This window comes from Mus caroli, chromosome 10 (genome assembly GCF_900094665.2).
Source record: "Mus caroli chromosome 10, CAROLI_EIJ_v1.1, whole genome shotgun sequence".
In the NCBI taxonomy this organism is placed as follows: domain Eukaryota; kingdom Metazoa; phylum Chordata; class Mammalia; order Rodentia; family Muridae; genus Mus; species Mus caroli.
This window is the reverse complement of record NC_034579.1, coordinates 11,625,045-11,644,842: the sequence shown is the minus strand read 5'-3', so window position 1 is coordinate 11,644,842 and position 19,798 is coordinate 11,625,045. Positions and strand designations below refer to the sequence as shown.

General features: G+C 35.9%; 1 pseudogene across 1 annotated transcript in view; it reads left to right on the top strand.

Annotated features, from left to right (window-relative positions):
- LOC110303420 overlaps positions 1-6,885 on the top strand; it is a 14,272-nt pseudogene extending 7,387 nt beyond the window's left edge. Inside the window, exon 3 of the transcript XR_002378922.1 lies at positions 6,792-6,885. The product of XR_002378922.1 is annotated as a heat shock protein HSP 90-beta pseudogene (transcript). The remainder of the gene's footprint in view (positions 1-6,791) is intronic.
- Positions 6,886-19,798: the final 12,913 nt, after the last annotated feature.

Sequence of the window (19,798 nt, the reverse complement as noted above, 5' to 3'; positions counted from 1 at the left end):
GGGACTAATATCCAATATATATAAAGAACTCAAGAAGGTGGGCTCCAGAAAATCAAATAACCCTATTAAAAAATGGGGCTCAGAGCTGAACAAAGAATTCTCACCTGAGGAATACCGAATGGCAGAGAAGCATCTGAATTCATGAAATTCTTACACAAATGGATAGATCTGGATGATTTCATCCTGAGTAAGGTAACCCAATCACAAAAGAACACACATGATATATATGTACTGATAAGCAGATATTAACCTAGAAACTTAAAATATCCAAGATACTATTTGCAATACACATGAAACTCAATTAGACGGAGGACTAAAGTGTGGACACTTCTCTCCTTCTCAGAATTGGGTAACAAAGTACCCATGGTAGGAGTTACAGAGACAAAGTTCGGAGCTGTAATGGAAGGAAGGACCATCCAGAGTTTGCCCCAACAGGGAGTCCAATCCATATACAACCAGCAAACCCAGACTATTGCATATGCCAGCAAGATTTTGCTGACAGGACCCTGATATAGCTCTTTCTTGTGAGGCTGTGCCAGTGCCTGGCAAATACAGAAGTGCATGCTCATAGTCATCTATTGGATGGAACACAGAGCCCCTAATGAAGGAGCTAGAGAAAATCCCAAAAGAGCTAAAGGGGTTTGCATCCCTATAGGAGGAACAACAATATGAACTAACCATTACCCCCAAGAGCTGTGTCTCTAGTTGCATACATATCAGAGGATGGCCTATTCGGCCATCATTGGGAAGAGAGGCCCTTTGTCTTGGGAAGATCATATGCTCCAGTACAGGGGAGTGCTAGGACCAGGGAGCAGGAGTGGGTGGGTTGGGTAGCAGGGCAGAAGGAGAGTATAGGGGACTTTGGTGATGGCATTTGAAATGTAAATGAAGAAAACATCTAATAAAAGTACACGCTAAAAAATGAAATTATTAATAAAAGAGGCAGAATACAGAATAGTAAAACCTATATATCATACAGAGGCTAAGTCTTTCAACTAAATAAATAACTCAGGAAACTAAACATCAAGCAAACAAATAGTCATACTGAAAATGGAGACAATTTTAATGCCTCTTGGATAGTGAGTTTGCCTTGTAAGAAAGAAAATGTCATAATTAGTTTAATACACAGGCAATTTAGTTGTAAAATATAGATGTATTGCCTTTAGTCAATATTAAGTAAAGTAGTAAATAGAAAGACTTACCATTAATCTTTCATAAGTTATAAGCAGAGTGCTCTGAAGCCTTTTGTATTGTCAGTGAAATGTACAAGTGTTGTTGTTGATTATATTTTGTTCTGATTATTGAACCAAATTCTACTTGTTATATAAATGACCTAAGTAAAATCCAATCACATACTAATGATGCATGATTAATTTTAATTTTGACAAATGTCAAATTATTCTACTATCCCTACTGATTACAAGAATGTTTTATGAATCTATGAGAGTTAACTATTCAATTTTCCTTATAGTGTCACTATCTTGATTCATAATCTTCTTATTTTACTTAAGTTTGTATAAAATGTTAATATTGGATATACTGGCTAGTTTTGTGTCAACTTTGACACAGCTGGAGTTATCACAGAGAAAGGAGCTTTAGTTGAGGAAATGCCTCCATGAGATCCAACTGTAAGGCATTTTCTCAATTTGTGATCAAGGGGGAAAGGTCCTTTGTGGGTGGGACTGTCTCTGGCCTGTTAGTCTTGGGTTCTATAAGAGAGCAGGCTGAGCAAACCAGGGGAAGCAAGCCAGTAAAGAACATCCCTCCATGGCCTCTGCATCAGCCCCTGCTTCCTGACTTGCTTGAGTTCCAGTCCTGACTTCCTTGGTGATGAACAGCAGTATGCAAGTATAAGCCGAATAAACCCTTTCCTCCCCAACTTACTTCTTGGTCATGATGTTGTGCAGGTATAGAAACCCTGACTAAGACATTGGATCATTTAACTAGGTCAATATATATTTTTCTTCATTTAAGTGTATTTTCTCAAATTATATATAAAGATTTACACACATCAATTTATGTTGACTAAACTTTCAAAATAACCCTTTAGTTTATCTACCTCTTTTATGTTCTTTAGCAATCTTCAAGCCTTACAATTTCCATTCTGCATATTTAACCTCTATAGACCATGCCATATATTTTCCCCATTGATCATTTAATTGCTTCTTTATTTTTGTCTTTTTTATTAAATATTTACTTTATTTACATTTCAAATGTTGTCCCCTTTTCTGGTTTCTCCTCTGAAAGCCCTATCCCCCCCCCCCGCCCCATTCCTCTGCCCACCAACCCACCCAAACCCACTTCCTGGCCCTACACTGGAGCATAGAGCCTTCACAGGACCTAGGGCCTCTCCTCCCATTGATGACCAACTAGGCTGTCCTCTGCTACATATGTAGCTGGTGTATGTATAAGTTCTACCATGTGTACTGTTTGGGTCCCTGGGAGCTCTGGGGGGGGGGGTACTAGTTAGTTCATATTGTTGTTCCTCCCATGGGACTGCAAAGCCCTTCATCTCCTTGGGTCATTTCTCTAGCTCCTTCATTGGGGACCCTGTGCTCAGTCCAATGGTAACCTGAGAGGTTCCACCTCTGTATTTGTCACGCACTGGTGGAGCCTCTCTGGAGACAGCTATAGCAGGCTTCTGTCAGCAAGCACTTGTTGACATCCACAAAAGTGTCTGTGTTTGGTGATTGTATATGAGATGGATCCCCAGGTGAGGCAGTCTCTGGATGGTCATTCCTTCAGTTTTAGCTTCAGACACCCATGCATTGTTTAAAATCTGCCTGACTTTTAATTCCTTTAATGGCATCTCCAATTTTATTATTATAGTTCTGTCTCTGTTGATAAAGGAACCTAAGGTTTGTTGCTACTCTTGCTTTGTGCTATAGTTGGTCATTGTAACTATTCACAAAATTTATATAATCCCATCTCATAAAGTATATACCTAGAAGGTCACACTAAGAAAAGTTGTTTGTAATTTATAATGTTTATAATATATATAGTATGTGTGTGTGCATGCGTGTGTGTAATTAACAACTATTACAACCATTGAAGTAAAAATGGCATATCATTGCCTAAAATATTTAGTGATAAAACTGCATGGTGCTGGTACAGAGACAGACACATTGATCAACAGAATAGAATTGAAGATCCAGAAATAAAACCACACTCTATGGTCACTTGATCTTTTACAAAGATGCCAAAAATATACAATGGGAAAAACAAAGCATCTTCAATAAGTGGTGCTGGTCTAACTGGCTGTCTCTCTGTAGAAGAATGAAAATAGACCCATATTTGTCACCTTGTACAAAGCTCAAGTCCAAGTGGATCAAGGTCATCAACATAGAACCAGATCCACTACATCTAATAGAAGAGAAAGTGGGAAAGAGCCTTGAACTCATTGGCACACAGAAATATTTCCTAAACAGAACTCCAATGGCTCATGCTCTAAGATAAACAATTGCTAAATGGGACCTCATAAAACTGGAAAGCTTCTGTAAGGCAAAGGACATAGTCCATTACACAAATCGACAACCTACAGATTGGGAAAATATCTTTACTAACCCTACATCCGACAGAGGGCTAATATTAAAAATATAAAAAAAAAAAAATTCAGGAAGTTAATCACCAAAAAAACCAAAAAACCCAATCAAAAAATGGGGTATAGAACTAAACCGAGAATTCACAACTGAGGAATCTTGAATGGCTGAGAAGCACCTAAAGAAATGTTCAAAGTCCTTAGTGATCAGAGAAATGCAAATCAAAACGACCCTGAGATTCCACTTTACACCAATCAGAATGGCTAAGATCAAAACCTCAGGTTGACTACACATGTTGGAGAGGATGTGGAGAAAGAGGAACATCCTCCATCGCTGATGGAATTGCAAACTGGTACAACCACTCTAAAAATCAATCTGAAGGTTCCTCAGAAAATTTGAAATAGATCTACCTGGAGACCCAGCTATACCACTCTTAGGACTATACCCAAAAGATGCCCCACCATGTCACAGGGGCACATGTTCCACTATGTTCATAGCAGCCTTATTTGTGATAGCCAGAAGCTGGAAACAACCTAGATATCCCACAACAGAAGAATGGATACAGAAAATGTGGTTAATTTACACAATTTACTCAGCTATTAAGAATGAGGACATACTGGTTTTTTTTTTTTTTCAGGTAAATGGATGGAACTAGAAAATATCATCCTGAGTGAGATAACTCAGACCCAAAAGTACATGCATGTTATGCACTCACTAATAAGTGGATAGTAGCAAAAAAAGTAGAAAAAGAAAACACACACACACAGAATACACACGAACAGGTCAGAGAATTCTAAAGGCTCAACAAGCTGAAGTGCCTAAGTGAGGATGCCTCAGTCCCAATTGGGAGAGAGAAGAAAGCAATAAGAAGTGGGGATGGAGGGATGGACTTTGGAGTGAAAGTGGATGGGGGGGGGGACAGGGGAACCTGATCTGGTATTGGGTGAGGGACAAAGACTGAGGCCCTGAAGGCCAGTAGAACGAATGTTAACAGGCAACCTCAGGAAATAGGAACTTGGGGGGACCCCCAGAATGCACCAGAGACCTGGAAGGTGAGACACTCCTGAACAAGGAGGGACTTTTGATGGAATTCCAGACAGTAGGGAGAGGGAACTTATAAAGCCCACCTCCAGCAGGAAGACAGGACATCAAGTGAGGGATGGGGTTGCCATCCCACACTCATACCTCTGACCCATAATTGTTCCCATCTGAAAGAATTACAGGGATGGAAATGGAGAGGAGCCTGAGGAATAAAAAGGTCCAGTGACAGGCCCAAAGTGGGATCCAGCTCAAGGGGAGGTCCCAAGGCCTGACACTATTACTGAGGCTACGGAGCACTCACAAAAAGGGATCTATCATGACTGCCCTCTGAAAGACCCAACAAGCAGCTGAAAGAGTCAGATGCAGATTTTTGCACCCAACCAATGGACAGAAGCATGTGACCCCTGTTGTTGAATTAGGGAAGGCTCAAAGTACCTAGGAGAAGGGCGATCCTCAAGGAGGACCAGCAGTCTTAATTAATCTGGACTCCTGAGATCTTTCAAACACTGGACCACCAAACAGACAGCATACACCAGCTGTATGAGATCCCTAATACACATACAGTAGAAGATTTCCAGGTCTGTGTTCAGTCAGAGATGATGTACCTAACCCTCAAGAGGCCCAAGGGAGTCTAGAGGTCTGGTGGGGTGGGGGTAAAGGCATCCACATGGAGAAGGGGTGTGGTGGGGAGGAGGTATAGGATGTGGAGCAGTCAGATGGTGGATGGGGGTGGGGAATGGAATATGGAGTATAAAAAATTAATTACAAATAAAATTAAATTAAATAGGAAAAGTTGTTTATAATATTATGTTATGTGTGTGTGTGTGTGTAATTAACAACTACTATAATCATTGAAATAAAAATGGTATATCATTGCCTAAAATACTTATTATACCTCCTTTATTTATTTACCACAAATTTACACTACATGCTTTCAGTATTCAATATTTCTTTTTGTTTAAGTAGTTGAGTTAGCAATTTCCTAATATACAAACTTGAGTGGTAAGACAAACTTTTCATGTTTATTGCAGTGAGAAAAGCAGGTTTTTCTTGAATAAACATTTGACTGTTATTTAACATGAGGAAAAATCTTAGTAAATAGTTCTTTCCTGTTATACTTATGTGAGAGTCGTCTATCTTTCTTAAGACTCAAAAGAATGAAATTTCATAATGAGTATGTAAGACATATTTCATAATCTTTTTTCTTGTTCCAAATCTTAAATACATGTTACATAGAAGACTAAAGTAGCCATTAGATGATGAAATTATCATAGACTGATTAAATTTCTCTAAAATGCTCATGTTGAAGCCTACATTTCAGTATGAAGGCATTGGGATGTAGGGGTGGGAAATTGCTCAATAATAGGTCATGGCAGCAGATCCATCAGGAAGAAAAATTAGTATCCCTGTAAAGGCCCAGAGCCTTACTGTGTACAGGAAGACGTCAAGAAGAGTGTTTGCAGGTAGCAACTGGCCAGGATTTTGATGTCAATTAATGATGGCAATTAATGTTCTGTTGTCTATGGACTACTTAGTATTTTTGCTTAGCAAATACTACTCTGTATTTTGCTATAGTAGTCCAAACTAAATATCCACATAGAAAGTCTACTCTCCTGCTTTTTGGATCAGTCTCATAACTGTATCACTATAGAGAGTTAAGGAGACTAGGTAAATGCTACAAAATACAATTCATACATGTTTAATATCATAGAAATGTAATGAATTTCCGAGGAAACTTACTTCTGTTTATCCTTACCTGGTCAGAGTGGGAGACCTAAGGGAAAAACAAAGCTTAAGCAAAGGACCAGGTCCCAGGCTGAAACACATCAGGCCAGCTGCTGAGAGTCCCACCACATTCCTTTAGATAACATTTCCTAGCAACCCAGGGAGTCACCAGGCTTAAGGTATTCTTTTCTGCACTTAGGAGATACCTTTTCAAAGGGTGCTAATCTCTCCTCTTCCATAGCAGCAGTTAATTAATGACCAGATGTTCTCCATAAACCTCTTACCCTGTCATGTAATGCCTGTGCTTGGAAACCCCTGCTTGCAGGGTTGTTTTGTTTTGTTGTTTTGTTTTGTTGTTTTGTTTGTTGTTTTGTTTTGTTTTTCTTTAAAAACCCTTCCCCTGTAGTCACTATTCCTATCCTGTTGCATCTGGAAGTTTGTGGCCCAAGTTTGTGAGTTTAAATAAAGACTCTCATGTGTTTGCAGTGAAGTTGTGGTTCCTGGAGATCTCTTTGGGGGCTTTGCATTCTGGGCACAGGAAGACAAGGGGATGAGTCCTAATAATGTTTCTAAGAATTAGAAACATGGCTCAGTGGGTAAGAGTGTACACTGATCTTGTACAGGAACTGAATTCAGTTCCCCAATGCTCATATCAGATGGCCCACAATATTTAATGCTCTCTTCTGGTCTCCCAAGACATCTTCACTCAGATATACACACAGACAAACAGACATGTAGACAAACACACACACACTCACACACACATACACACACACACATACACACACACAAACAATTAAAATTTTAAAAAATTACATTGTAATAAATTAAACATTTACCAAAGTGTATTAATAATGTTAACCAACTCATCAACTTCAAATGACAAATGATGGTGATAGATTTTTATCTATGATCTTTGAACACCTCTACATTTCATACACAATCATATTATATATCATTCATTTCATGACATTTTTCACTAGCAAATATAATACAACTTTTTCCTTTATATAAGTTATTTTATATCTTGATTAATACCAGCTAAATTTATCCTCTAAATACACATTGGTTTTGATCTAGAGACTATAACTAATGAAAAATGTTTTGTCATAAAGTATTTTGGAAGTATTTTTATCTGAATAATGAGGAATATACTTTAAATATGCCATTTGACACTTAAATATCAAAGTTAACTTTTCTACTAAAATAAACACCCAAATAGCATATGTTCATGATTATATTTTAATAAAGAATCTAATAAATAGTAAAACATATTTGCACTTATTGTGTGGAATGAATGCTATACAAATATAAGTCATTTTGAACCAATATGATGAGCTGAAATTAATTTTCATATGCAAGAAATTAATGAAAAAATCATCAACTTAATTTTATGAATAAAATAGTCAAAAATTTACTCTGTAGGTTTACTGTGATGTACATGTGATGTTAACATAAGCAGAAAAACTAAATAAATTTCAATTTAAATAAGTTATGTGATGTGATAAATCAATGAGCATTTAAATGTAAATGTCAGTACATTTGTAATATATGTAACCTCCAAAGACATAAGCCTACATTAATCCATTTCCCAAATTCCTAATTTGGCACTCTTTAGCTTATTTGACTTTGAAACCATGTATATAAATATTAGCTGACATTTACTCACTAACAGCTTCTGATATTTAGTCATAGAGGATTTGTCAAACATAGTTTATAGTATGAAGAATAATTTACTTGATATGTATCCAAAACCAGTGAAGGAAATACTAGAGTGGTTTAATTTTATAGATAAAGAAACTCATGTTAGTTTAAGAATTTTTCTTAGAAGTTTTGGCCTCTGACTGCATAGATTTAACTTTTGCATAGTAACTTACTACTTAGTAGGTAATTACCTTGTATATGTACATTTTCTATGCAGCCCAGTTAGGGGACTGGATTACATAGTCAAGGAACATATTTAGGAACAGCCCATGAACCCCCCCCCCCCATGAAGACAAAGCTACACATCTGTTACATGTGTGTAGGTGACATTGGTCCAGCCACATATGCTCTATTGTTGGTGGTACCATTTCTGAGAGTCCTCAAGGGTCCAGGATAGTTGATGCTTGACCTTCCTGAGGAATTCCTATGCCACCAGCATCCCTAAATCCTTCCTGCTACTCTTCCATAAGGCTCACCACCCAACCCCCATCCCTGCCAGCTCTGTCTAATGTTTGGCTGTGAGTCTCTGCATCTGTTTTAGTCAGGTGCTGAGTGTAGCCTCTCAGAGGACAGTTATACTAAGCTCCTGTCTACAAACATAAGAGAGTATCATTAATAGTGTCACGAACTGGGGCTTGCCCTTGGAATGGGTCTCAGGTTGGACCAGATATTGGTTGACCATTCTTTCAGTCTGATTCAACATTATCCCTGAAATTCTTGTAGACAGGACAAATTTTGGGTCAAAAGCTTTGTGAGTGGGTCCTTATCTCTCCACTGAGTGTCTTGCCTAGAACAAAAAGTGAGACTTTCAGGTTCCATATCCCCATTGCTAAGAGTCTCAGCTAAAGTTATCCAATAGACTCCTAAAGCTTCAGGTATATTTTTTAATCATTAGTATGCAAACTCTCCAATGTCTTTATGAGTGCACTTAATGCTTTGAATTTCCTTCTTAGCACTATTTTCATTTTGCGTACGGTGCACCTTTATTTTCTTTGAATTCTAGAAAGTCTTAGATTCTTTTACTTCTGCTATGACCCAGGGTCATTGAGGAGAGAGTTGTTCAGTTTCCATGAGTTTGTAAGTTTTCTGCTGTTTATGTTGTCATTAGAGTTCAGTTTTGCTTTATAATTATCTGATAAGAATCAAGGGGCTGTTTCAAGCTTCTTGTATCTGTTGAGGTTTGCTTTGTGACCAAGTACACTGTCTATTTTAGAGATAGTTCCATGAGGTACTGAGAAGAAAGTATTTCCTTTAGTGTTTCAGTGAAATATTTTGTAGACATCTGTTAGATCCATTTAATTCATAATCTCTGTTAGTATTATAATGTATCTGTTTAGTTTTTGTTTCATTCATCTGTCAATTGGTGAAAGTAAGGTGTTAAAGTTTCCTACTATTAACCTGTAGGGTTCAACGTATGATTTAGGTTTTAGTAATTTTTCTCTTACAAATGTGAATGTCCGTACATTTGGGGCATAGATGTTCAGAATTGAGATTTTTGTTTTAGTGGATTTTTCCTTTGATAAGTATGGATTGTCCTTCCCCATCTCTTTTTATTTTCTTTAGTTGAAAGTCTATTTTATTGGATAGTAGAATGGCTACTGAGTCTTGTTTCTTGGAATTATTTGCCTTAAAAATCTTTTTCTAGCCCTTTACACTGAGATACTGTCTCTTTTTTGATCAAGTATGTGTATGCAGCAGATGATGAATCCTGTTTATGCATCTAATCATGTTTTTTATTAATGAACTGAGACCATTGATGTTGAGAGATATTAATGACCAATGATTGTTAGTTCTTGTTATTTGGTGGTGGTGGTGGTAGTGTGTGTGTGTGTGTGTGTGTGTGTGCGTTTGTGTAAAATTGTCTCCTTTTGGTTTTGCTGTGAAATTACACATTTCTTGTATTTCGGGGGGCACAGTTATCTTCTTTGTGTTGGAGTTTACCTTCTAGTATCTCGTGTAGGGTTAGAGAAGTGGAAAGGTATTGCTTACATTTGGTTTTGTCATGAAATATCTTAGTTTCTCAGACTATGGTGATTGAAAGTTTTGCTGAGTATAGATGTTTAAACTGAGATATGTGGTCTCATGAGGTTTGGAAGATGTTTGTACATGTCCTTCTGGTTTATGGTCACTGTTGAGAAGTCAGGTATAATTTTGATAGGTCTGTCATTATATGTTACTTGTCCTTGTATGTTACTTGTCCTTTGTCTCTTGCTGCTTTTAATATTCTTTCTTTGTTCTACATTTAGTGTTTGTATTATTATGTACTGGGGGGGGCATTTTTTTTTCTGCTCCATTCTATTTGGAGTTCTGAAAGTTTCCTATGTTTACACACATCTCTTTCTGGAGATTAGGTAAATTTTCTTCTATTATTTTTTTGAAAATATTTTCTGGCTCTTTGATCTGATAATCTTCTTCTTCTATTCCTATTATTCGTAGGTTTGATCTTATCATATTGTTCCAAATTTCCTGGATGTTTTGTGTTAGAAACTTTTTATTGGGCTTTTTCTTTGACTAACATATCATTTGTATCTATTGTATCTTCTAAGCCTGAGATTTTAAATTTTTGTTTGAAATTTTCCTATGTATTATATTCTGAATACTTTTCCTTCAGAAAAGAGCAGGAATCCCAGGGATATCAAGAAAATGTGATATACCTATTTGCAATAAAATTAGGGGCAACCCCTTATATTAATGCTGCTCAGTGCAACACAGTAGGAGGAAAAGAGGCTGAAAAGCAGACAATAGAACCAGAGACAGACCCTGCTCCCAGTTTTAGGAGTTCCACAAGGTAACTAAGACAAGCTACCCAATCATAACATATATACAGTGGTCCCAGGTTAGTCTCTTACAGGTTCCCTGGTTGGGGGTTCAGGTTCTGTGAGAACCTATACACTCATATTAGTTGAGTCTGTAGGTTTTCTTATGGTTCCTTTTCTTTGACTCCTCTAGCTTCTATAATCCTTCCACCCTATCTTTTTTTCAGAATTTCTCAAGCCCCACCTAATGTTTGGCTATGGGTCTCTGCATCTCTCTCATTATGATTTTGCTAGACTCCAGTCCATGGCTATAGAAGAATTTCATTAGGAATCATCTCATCTCCTTTTTTTTTTTCTTTTCTGTGTGTTTCTGTCCTAGATCTCAGTGATATCTAGTCTCTGGTTTCTACCTCCAGACAGTCTCAGGGGTGGGCTTCCCCTCCTAGAATGTGTTTTAAGTTGGATTAGTCATTCCTTGTCTATTCAGACAATTTCTTTGTCTGAATTGCCATTTTGACCCCAGCACATCTTGCATTCTGTGTGGCATGTGGATCATGCAACAAGAGGAAGTGATGGAACTAGAAGGCAGAGCTTGTTCAAACACAGAAATCATAAAACCTGAGACATACAGGAGTGAAACTGGCTCCCTCCCTGTTTCTGTGCCTGGTTAGGAGCAAATAACCAGGTTTCTCTTTTATCAGGTTCAGTGTATCTGGCTTTATGTTAAGGTGTTTGATCCACTTATAGTGAGTTTTTTTCAGGGTGATAGTTATAGACCTATTTACACACTGTACATACTGACATACAGTTAGTTCAGCCCTATTTGTTGATTTTTTTTTCCATTTTACAATTCTGAGTTCTTTATAAAAATGAAATGCCAATTGGTATGGATTTACATCTAGGTCTTTAATTCAATATCATTGACAAACCTGTCTGCTTTTAAGCCAATACAATGCAGTTTTATTTCTGCAGATAGTGAACTTAGGGGTGTTTATCTACTGCTTTTCTCAAATTAGAAATCATCAATTCCTAATTTGAAATAGGAAACATCACTAAGTTCATTAGTGAACTTAGGGGTGTTTATCTACTGCTTTTCTCAAATTAGAAATCATCAATTCCTAATTTGAAATAGGAAACATCACTAAGTTCATTAGTGAACTTAGGGGTGTTTATCTACTGCTTTTCTCAAATATCCAACTCTTTGTTTTATTTATGTTTTGTATTATTCTCTATTTTTTGTTCAATTGATCTCAGCTCTCAGTTTATTCCCTGCTCTCTACTTCTCTTGGCTATGTTTGCTTCTTTTTGTTCTAGAGATTTCAGGTGAGCTGTTAGGTTTCTAGTATTTGATCTCTCTTATGTGTGTGTGTGTGTGTGTGTTTGTGTAAAATTGTCTTCTTTTGGTTTTGCTTTGAAATTACACATTTCTTGTATTTTGGGGGGTACAGTTATCTGTACCCACTATTTAAGTATGGTGTTTAGTATCTATTTAAACTTTGCTAATATTTCTTTTACAAATGCCTTGCATTTGGGGCATAGGTGTTCAAAATTGGGATGTTGTTATGATGGAGTTCTCCTTTAATGAGTAAGAAGTGTCCTTCCCTATATCTTTACATTAATTTTGTTAGATATTGCAATGGCTATACCAACTTGATTCTTGGTTTTATTTGCTTGGGAAGTTTTTTTTTTCCAACACTTAACTCTGAGATAAAGACTATCATTGATGTTGAGGTACCTTTCTTGTAATCAGTAGAAGGATGGATTCTGTTTTCACTTCATTCTGTTTGCATGTTTCTTTTTAATAGGGAACTGAGTCCTTTGATATTGAGAAATATCAGTGACAAATGAATATTAATTTCTATTATTTTGTTGGTGGTAGTGTGTGTGTGTATACATGTGTGTCTGTGTTTCCCTTCCTTTGATTTTGCTGATGTGAGATTAAATATTGTCTCTGTTTCCATGAATGTAGTTAACCTCCCTTCATTTTATTTTTTCAGTACTTTCTGTAGGGTTGTATTTTTGGATAGATATTATTTACATTTGGTTTTGCTATGGAAATCTTGTTTTCTCCTTCTATGATGATTGTAAGCTTTGTTGGGTACATTAGTCTCTGCTGACATCTGTGGTTTCTTAGATTCTCAAAGATATCTGTCCAGGCCCTCTGGCTTTTATTGACTCTATTGAGAAGTCAAGTGTAATTCCAGTAGGTATGTTACTTCCTCTTTTCCACTTGCTGCTTTTAGTATTTTTTCCTTGTTCTGAGTATTTAGTGTATTATTATGTGTTAAGTGGACTTTCTTTTGTTGTCTCATATATTTGATTTTCTGTAAGCTTCTTACATCTTTATTGACATCTCCTTCTTTAGTTTAGGAATACTTTCTTCTTTGATTTTGTAGAAAATACTTTATGGTTCTTTGATGTAATAATCTTCCCCATCTTCTAATCCCATTATTCTTAGGTTTGGCCTTTTTATAGTATTCCTCATTTTCTGGATGTTTTGAGTCATGGATTTTTCAGATTTAACATTTTCTTTGACCTATTACAAATTCTTCTGTCATAAATTCAATGTCAGAGATTATTTTCTATCTCTTGTATTCTTTGGGCAACACCTGTGTCTGTGTAGTCTATTTTCTTACATAGATTTTATTTCAAAAAAATTTATCAATTTATGTTTTCCTTGTTGCTTGTGTTTCTGTTTTTGAACAGTTTTATTTAATTCCTTCAAATTTTTTGTGTAAAAAAGTTTTATCCAGCAACACACAAAACTGATCTGGTAAGGGATCTAATCTAAATATATGGTCCAACTGGGGCACACCCTTTCAACTCTTCTTGCTGCAACACACACACATACTTAGTATACATTTTTAATACCCAACAGCACTAAGTCCTCATAATTGATGCCAATTATGTCTGGTTAATAAAAATTACTTTTCTATGCTTGTTTTGTTTTGTTTTGTTTTTTGTTTTTTGTTTTTTTGCTTTAAATTATTTATTCATTTCCTACAATTATTTATTTGTATAGTTGTATGTTTCTTTAAAGAATTTATTTATTTCCTCTTTAAGGACCACAATGGTATTTATAAAGTTTGTTTTAAGATCCTTTTCTTGTGCTTCTATTGGATTGGAATATTCAAAGGTTGCTGTAGGAGAATATCTGGGTTCTGATGCTGAAATATTGCCTTGGCTGTTTTTGATTGTGTTATTTATTACACTGGCCACTAGGTCTCAGGATTTAGAGAACTTATAGGTCTAGGTACCAATTTCTGGGTTTGTTTTTGTTAGATCAGTGCTTTGTTCCTTGGTCTCTGTATTCTTTCTGGTCTTCTGGTCCATGTATACTGGGATTCTTGAAGTTTAGAGCTGAGTTTTTGCCCCAGTTTGAGGCTGGTATAAGGCAACAAGGAGAGCCCAGATTTTTACCTGGCTATGTGGTTATTGATCAAGTAGGAAGTCTTTACCCTAGTTAGAGGCTGAAACAAGGCAAATAAGAGAGAGCAGTTCTTGTGATCCTGTAAGGTGATGCTGAGGTAATGAGAGTGGGAGTGACTGATGGGCAGTGATGCTACCTGGACTTCCACTAGTCTGTTGGTCTGTGGTAGAGTAGGGAGTCTGTCCCAATTGGAGGCTGGGACAACGCAACAAGGAGGGCATGGGACTAGGGATAGGGTTGGGGACATATTGAGATAATGAGATAGTGGGGGAGTTGGGAGTCTTTGCCCCAATTAGGTGCTGGACTTTTTGCTGATGATGTTAGTTTTTGATAGAGCAGGAAGTCTCCACCCCATTTCAGGATTGGTATATTATAATTAGGAGGGTGGGGTACGGGAGATCCAGTGGGGACTAGAAAGGGCGTGGGAAAGTTTAGCAGTCAGGCTGCCTACCTGGACTTCTCTCCTCACAGAAAGTTTATCTAAGGAGCAAAGTGGGTTTGTATGCACAAAATGAATGTCCATTTTGTATGTCAGAATGCCTTTTAAACCATTTGCTACTATGAAGAAACAAATTTAAAGGAAAATGGATACTGTGAAAATTTTTCAAATTTTTAATTTTAGCTATTTCTCTGCAAACATTTTATAAAATATTTGTCCAAATATGTAATACACTATCTACTATAACAAATTAAATAGTAGAATAGCAGTAAATAACTTATAAAAAATTTCATACATAGTAAATGTAGTAAATATTCAAAATGAAGGTCCTATTATTAATTATCTGTGTTTTTATTTTTATTTATTTATTTTTTAAAGTTAATGTGGCAGGAAGTTTTGTTTTTCTTTTTCTTTTTTTTATTTATTTAATTTTATTAGGTATTTTCTTCATTACATTTCAAATGCTATCCCAAAGTCCCCCATACCCTCCCCGCCTCCCCTACCTACCCACTCCCACTTCTTGGCCCTGGCGTTCCCCTGTACTGAGATATATAAAGTTCACACAACCAATAGGCCTCTCTTCCCAATGATGGCCAACTAGGCCATCTTCTGTTACATATGCAACTAGAGACATGAGCTCCGGGGGTACTGGTTAGTTCATGTTGTTGTTCTACCTATAGGATTGCAGACCCGTTGAGCTCCTTGGGTACTTTATCTAGCTCCTCCATTGGGTTCTGTGTGTTCCATCCAAGAGCTGACTGTGAGCATCCACTTCTGTGTTTGCCAGGCACCAGCATAGTCTCACAAGAGACAGCTATATCAGGGTCCTTTCAGCAGAATCTTACTGGCATATGCAATGGTGTCAGCATTTGTCGGCTGATTATGGGATGGACCCCCCCCCCGGGGGGGCAGTCTCTAGATGGTCCATCCTTTCCTCTCAGCTCATGCTCCACTATGTTCATAGCAGCCTTATTTATCATAGCCAGAAGCTGTAAAGAACCCAGATGTGCCTCAACAGAAGAATGGATACAGAAAATGTGGTACATTTACACAATGTAGTACTACTCAGCTATTAAAAAGATTGAATTTATGAAATTCCTAGGCAAATGGATAGACCTGGAAGGTTTCATCCTGAGTGAGGTAACATAATCACAAAAGAACTCACATGATATGTACTCACTGATAAGTGGATATTATCACAGAAACTTAGAATAGCCAAGATACAAGATACAATTTGCAAAACACATGAAACTCAAGAAGAACGAAGACCAAAGTGTGGACACTTTGGTCCTACTTAGAATTGGGAACAAATCACCCATGGAAGGAGTTACAGAGACAAAGTTTGTGTTTTTGTTTTTAATGGGAATTTCCTTCACGATGTTAATATCTGAAATATTTTCCCAGTTAAGGAGTTCATTGCATAAGATTTGGAAAAAGTGTATCATACCAGGAAGGCCTCTGGTTTAAAAGGGTTCAGATTATTTCCAGTGAGCTATTTGCCACTTGTTTGGGGTTTGAAATATAAGATCTACTTAAGGTGACATGCTTACCATTGTCATAGTTCCCAGAATTCATACGGAGGGACTCTTAACCTTCTGGAACCAAGTGCACCATGGGAACCTTTTCTTCAGTAAATTTTCTTGCTCATCGTGTTTTATTGCAGTAATAGAATCGTAACTAATACACCAGTTGTTTAAAATCAAAAGTAGTGATTTGCTTTGTTTTGTTTGAGTACAGGAAACATTGTTAAATTTAACCACAATACTACAAGATTGACATACCTATCACAAAATATAATGTTTATATAGTAAAAAAAATCTTCAAAATTACTTTAATTATTCATTCCATATCATGAGCTTTTTCTTATTTGGGGTTTTGAATGGATAATTTCAGTTATAGTCACAATTATGAAAGAAATTATCTAGTAACAAAAAAATCATTAATTACACCCTACCTGATAACTTGACACAGTTAAGACTTCGATTTGTATGTTCAGAAAGATCTTCATAACAAAAATAAATTATTCAATAAGTAAATAGTGAACATCTTACTGGCTATTTTCCATTTGCATTCTTTTGAGTACTGTGTCTTAAACAGTAATATACACACACATGAGTATATGTATATAAAATTTTTTATTATTTGTTTTATTAGTTTCAAAAGATTGAAAGGTATATTCACATGTTTAAGAAAGATTAAATTACTATGAAAAAACAAGGTTTGCCTGCTCATTCCTTTAATTCCAGAATGTGAGAGAAAGAGTCAGGAATATCTGCACCAAGAGATTGTATGGGTATAGATATAGGTGTATGTATAGGTACAGGTACAGGTACAGGTATTTCAGCTGTAATCCAAACACTTGGGAGGTTGAGGCAACAGGATACGCAGTTCAAACTCAGTCACCATTATATCCATAGTAATTTACAAAATGAGCCTGAGTACTATAACACCCTAAAGGCAATACCAAAAAGGGGAGGGGGCTGAGTAAAGATATCATCACCTACGAGTGAACACTGCTCATGGTGAGACCCTGAATTCACTTCCCAGTTTCCATGATCAACTAAGTCAAAGCTTTAGTAACTCCAGCTCAGGGTGCAATGCCTAGTGGTCTTCTTGAGCACCAACACGCACAGCAATGTATACCTCTTTCCCATGCACATACATGTAATTGAAAATAAAATACTTTTAAAACTAGCACAAACAAAACTACACAAAAATTAAAGAAATATATTTACATTTTAGATAAAATTAAAGCTAAGCTTTCAAATATCAGAAATTTATTAGTTTTCAGACAAAAAATAACCAGGTACATATAGATAAAGTTATGTCTTCAGGATTAAATAAATAGGATTAGCATCAGACATATAAGACAAAGAGTTTTTGCTAACTAGATATGGTGAAGATGAAATCCCTCTGAAATATGTATAATCTGAAAATATTTAGGTAAAGAAAGAGTGACTTTTGGGAAAATGTGAGTACTAAACTTTAGACCATGTCTTATTTCTTAGACACATAATATGCTTTCAATAGCACATTTGTCATATAGTTATGTATTGGGTTTTTACTCTATAATCTATACATCTATATATTATTAAGATAACAGTCTTTATATGGCTTGGCATGTAAAAGTGCTTTCTACATAAGGTTGAGAATGTGAGTTCAATTCCTGAAATCTGAGATAGAAAGAGAAAAATGACATCTTGAAACAGTCCATTGGCTGACACATGAGCCTACACACATACACACACACACACACACACACACACACACACACACACACANACACACACACACACACACACACACACACACACACACACACATACACATACACACACAAACACACACATACCCTATATACACACACATGTATGAGACAGAATAACAGTACATAGCAAATTGCAATTTTATGAAATTAAAGAATGTATATTTCTAGCATTCTAAAGGGTTTTATTTAGATATATTCTAGCATAATCTGCCAAATATATGCAAAACTGTCATTCAAACCTGTAACAAGTATACCTCCCTAGCCATAATTATATGTTATATTAACAAGGTACATAAATGATTCAAGTGTGTACTAAATTTTCAAGAGTCATGTATTTTGCTTACAATAGTAGTATATCTCAACTGTCTTAACTAAAATGAAAGGAAATTTATAACATGATTGAACATAATAATCATTTCTCCCATCAAAATGGAGTAACGTATTTGACAACTTTTACTTATTGTATTAGATATGAAACAGAAATAATAAATATCAACTATAAATTTGGTAGTTTAAGTTGATCTTGTACAAAATATTTTAAATTATATTAATTCAAACTTCACAAAGTCACAATATGCATCTAATGACTAGAACATGCATTCAATATATCATGATCTTGAAAATAATAAGCTATAGTATCTAAGAGGGAAAGCAATTTCAATATACATATTGAAACACATATGGTTTATAAAGCAAAAAATACATTACATACTCTATTGAAAAGTACTGTGAAAAATGTTTTCAAAATAGGTTAAAATTTTTTTTTAGCACTTAGGAAGAAACACCATTCCATTCAGTGTTACTAGGAGACACAACCTTAGAGCAAATTCCCTGATTCTCTGGCTCAAAGCCTACCTTGAATAAAGACCCTAATGTGATTGCATCAGAATCAACTCCTTAGTGGTCCTTTTGGGGCTCACAAAGGGGAGACTGCTTTTTTTGCCCTGTGAGACTTTGGTCCAGAACTCTGCTAATTGTTCGGTTATCATTTGGCATAATAGTTTCTGTTTGTTGCAAAGAGAAGTTTACTTGAAGAGTGATGAAGACTACCATTAACTGTGAGTAAAGGTAAAATATTTATAGATTGTTATTAGGGATTATGCTGATTTAGCAAATTGGAGTTTATCAGTTCTTGTTCAATAACCATTGTTTTATAATCACTGAGCAGTTAGCTAGGTTTCTAGTACCAGGCATTTTACCCTTCTTATTGAGTGGATTTTTATCCCTAATTAAGGAGCAGATTGGATACTGCCAAAGTAGATTTGACACTACAGGACTGATACAAAAGAGGTATCTTACCAAGCTGAGCATTGATGATGTTCATAGGCATCATAGGTAGGGGAGAGTTGGCTTCATCTCTTCTTTGGAAGATTGCATGATATCTTCTGATACTATAAAAACTATCCCACACAGGGGTATTAAGGGTCAGTTCTAGCTACATAAATATTTTAAAAACAATTGTAAATGATGAAAACCCCTAATATGAAATACATGAAAACATATTAACTTGCTTTGCTAAATCATAATAACAATATAATTACAAATATTACTTTGAAAGAATGGCTAATTTGAAATGTTCTGTGTACATACACACACATGCACACGTACACATATATGTGAAAACCATAACACAATTATGGAAGAAAAAATAAACATGAAATAGGGCAGACACAAACTTTTAATTGTTTGGAAGAAAGAAACTAGGAATATTCTTAAGAAAAAATTCCAAATAATAACATGAAATGCATTTCTTGTTATTCTTTTAATCAAAATAACTCATCTGGAACACACACACACACACACACACACACACATATATATATATATATATAATTGCATCTATAAAACATAATGAATCTGTATCATATTTTACAAGATTTTTCTAAATGTGAGACA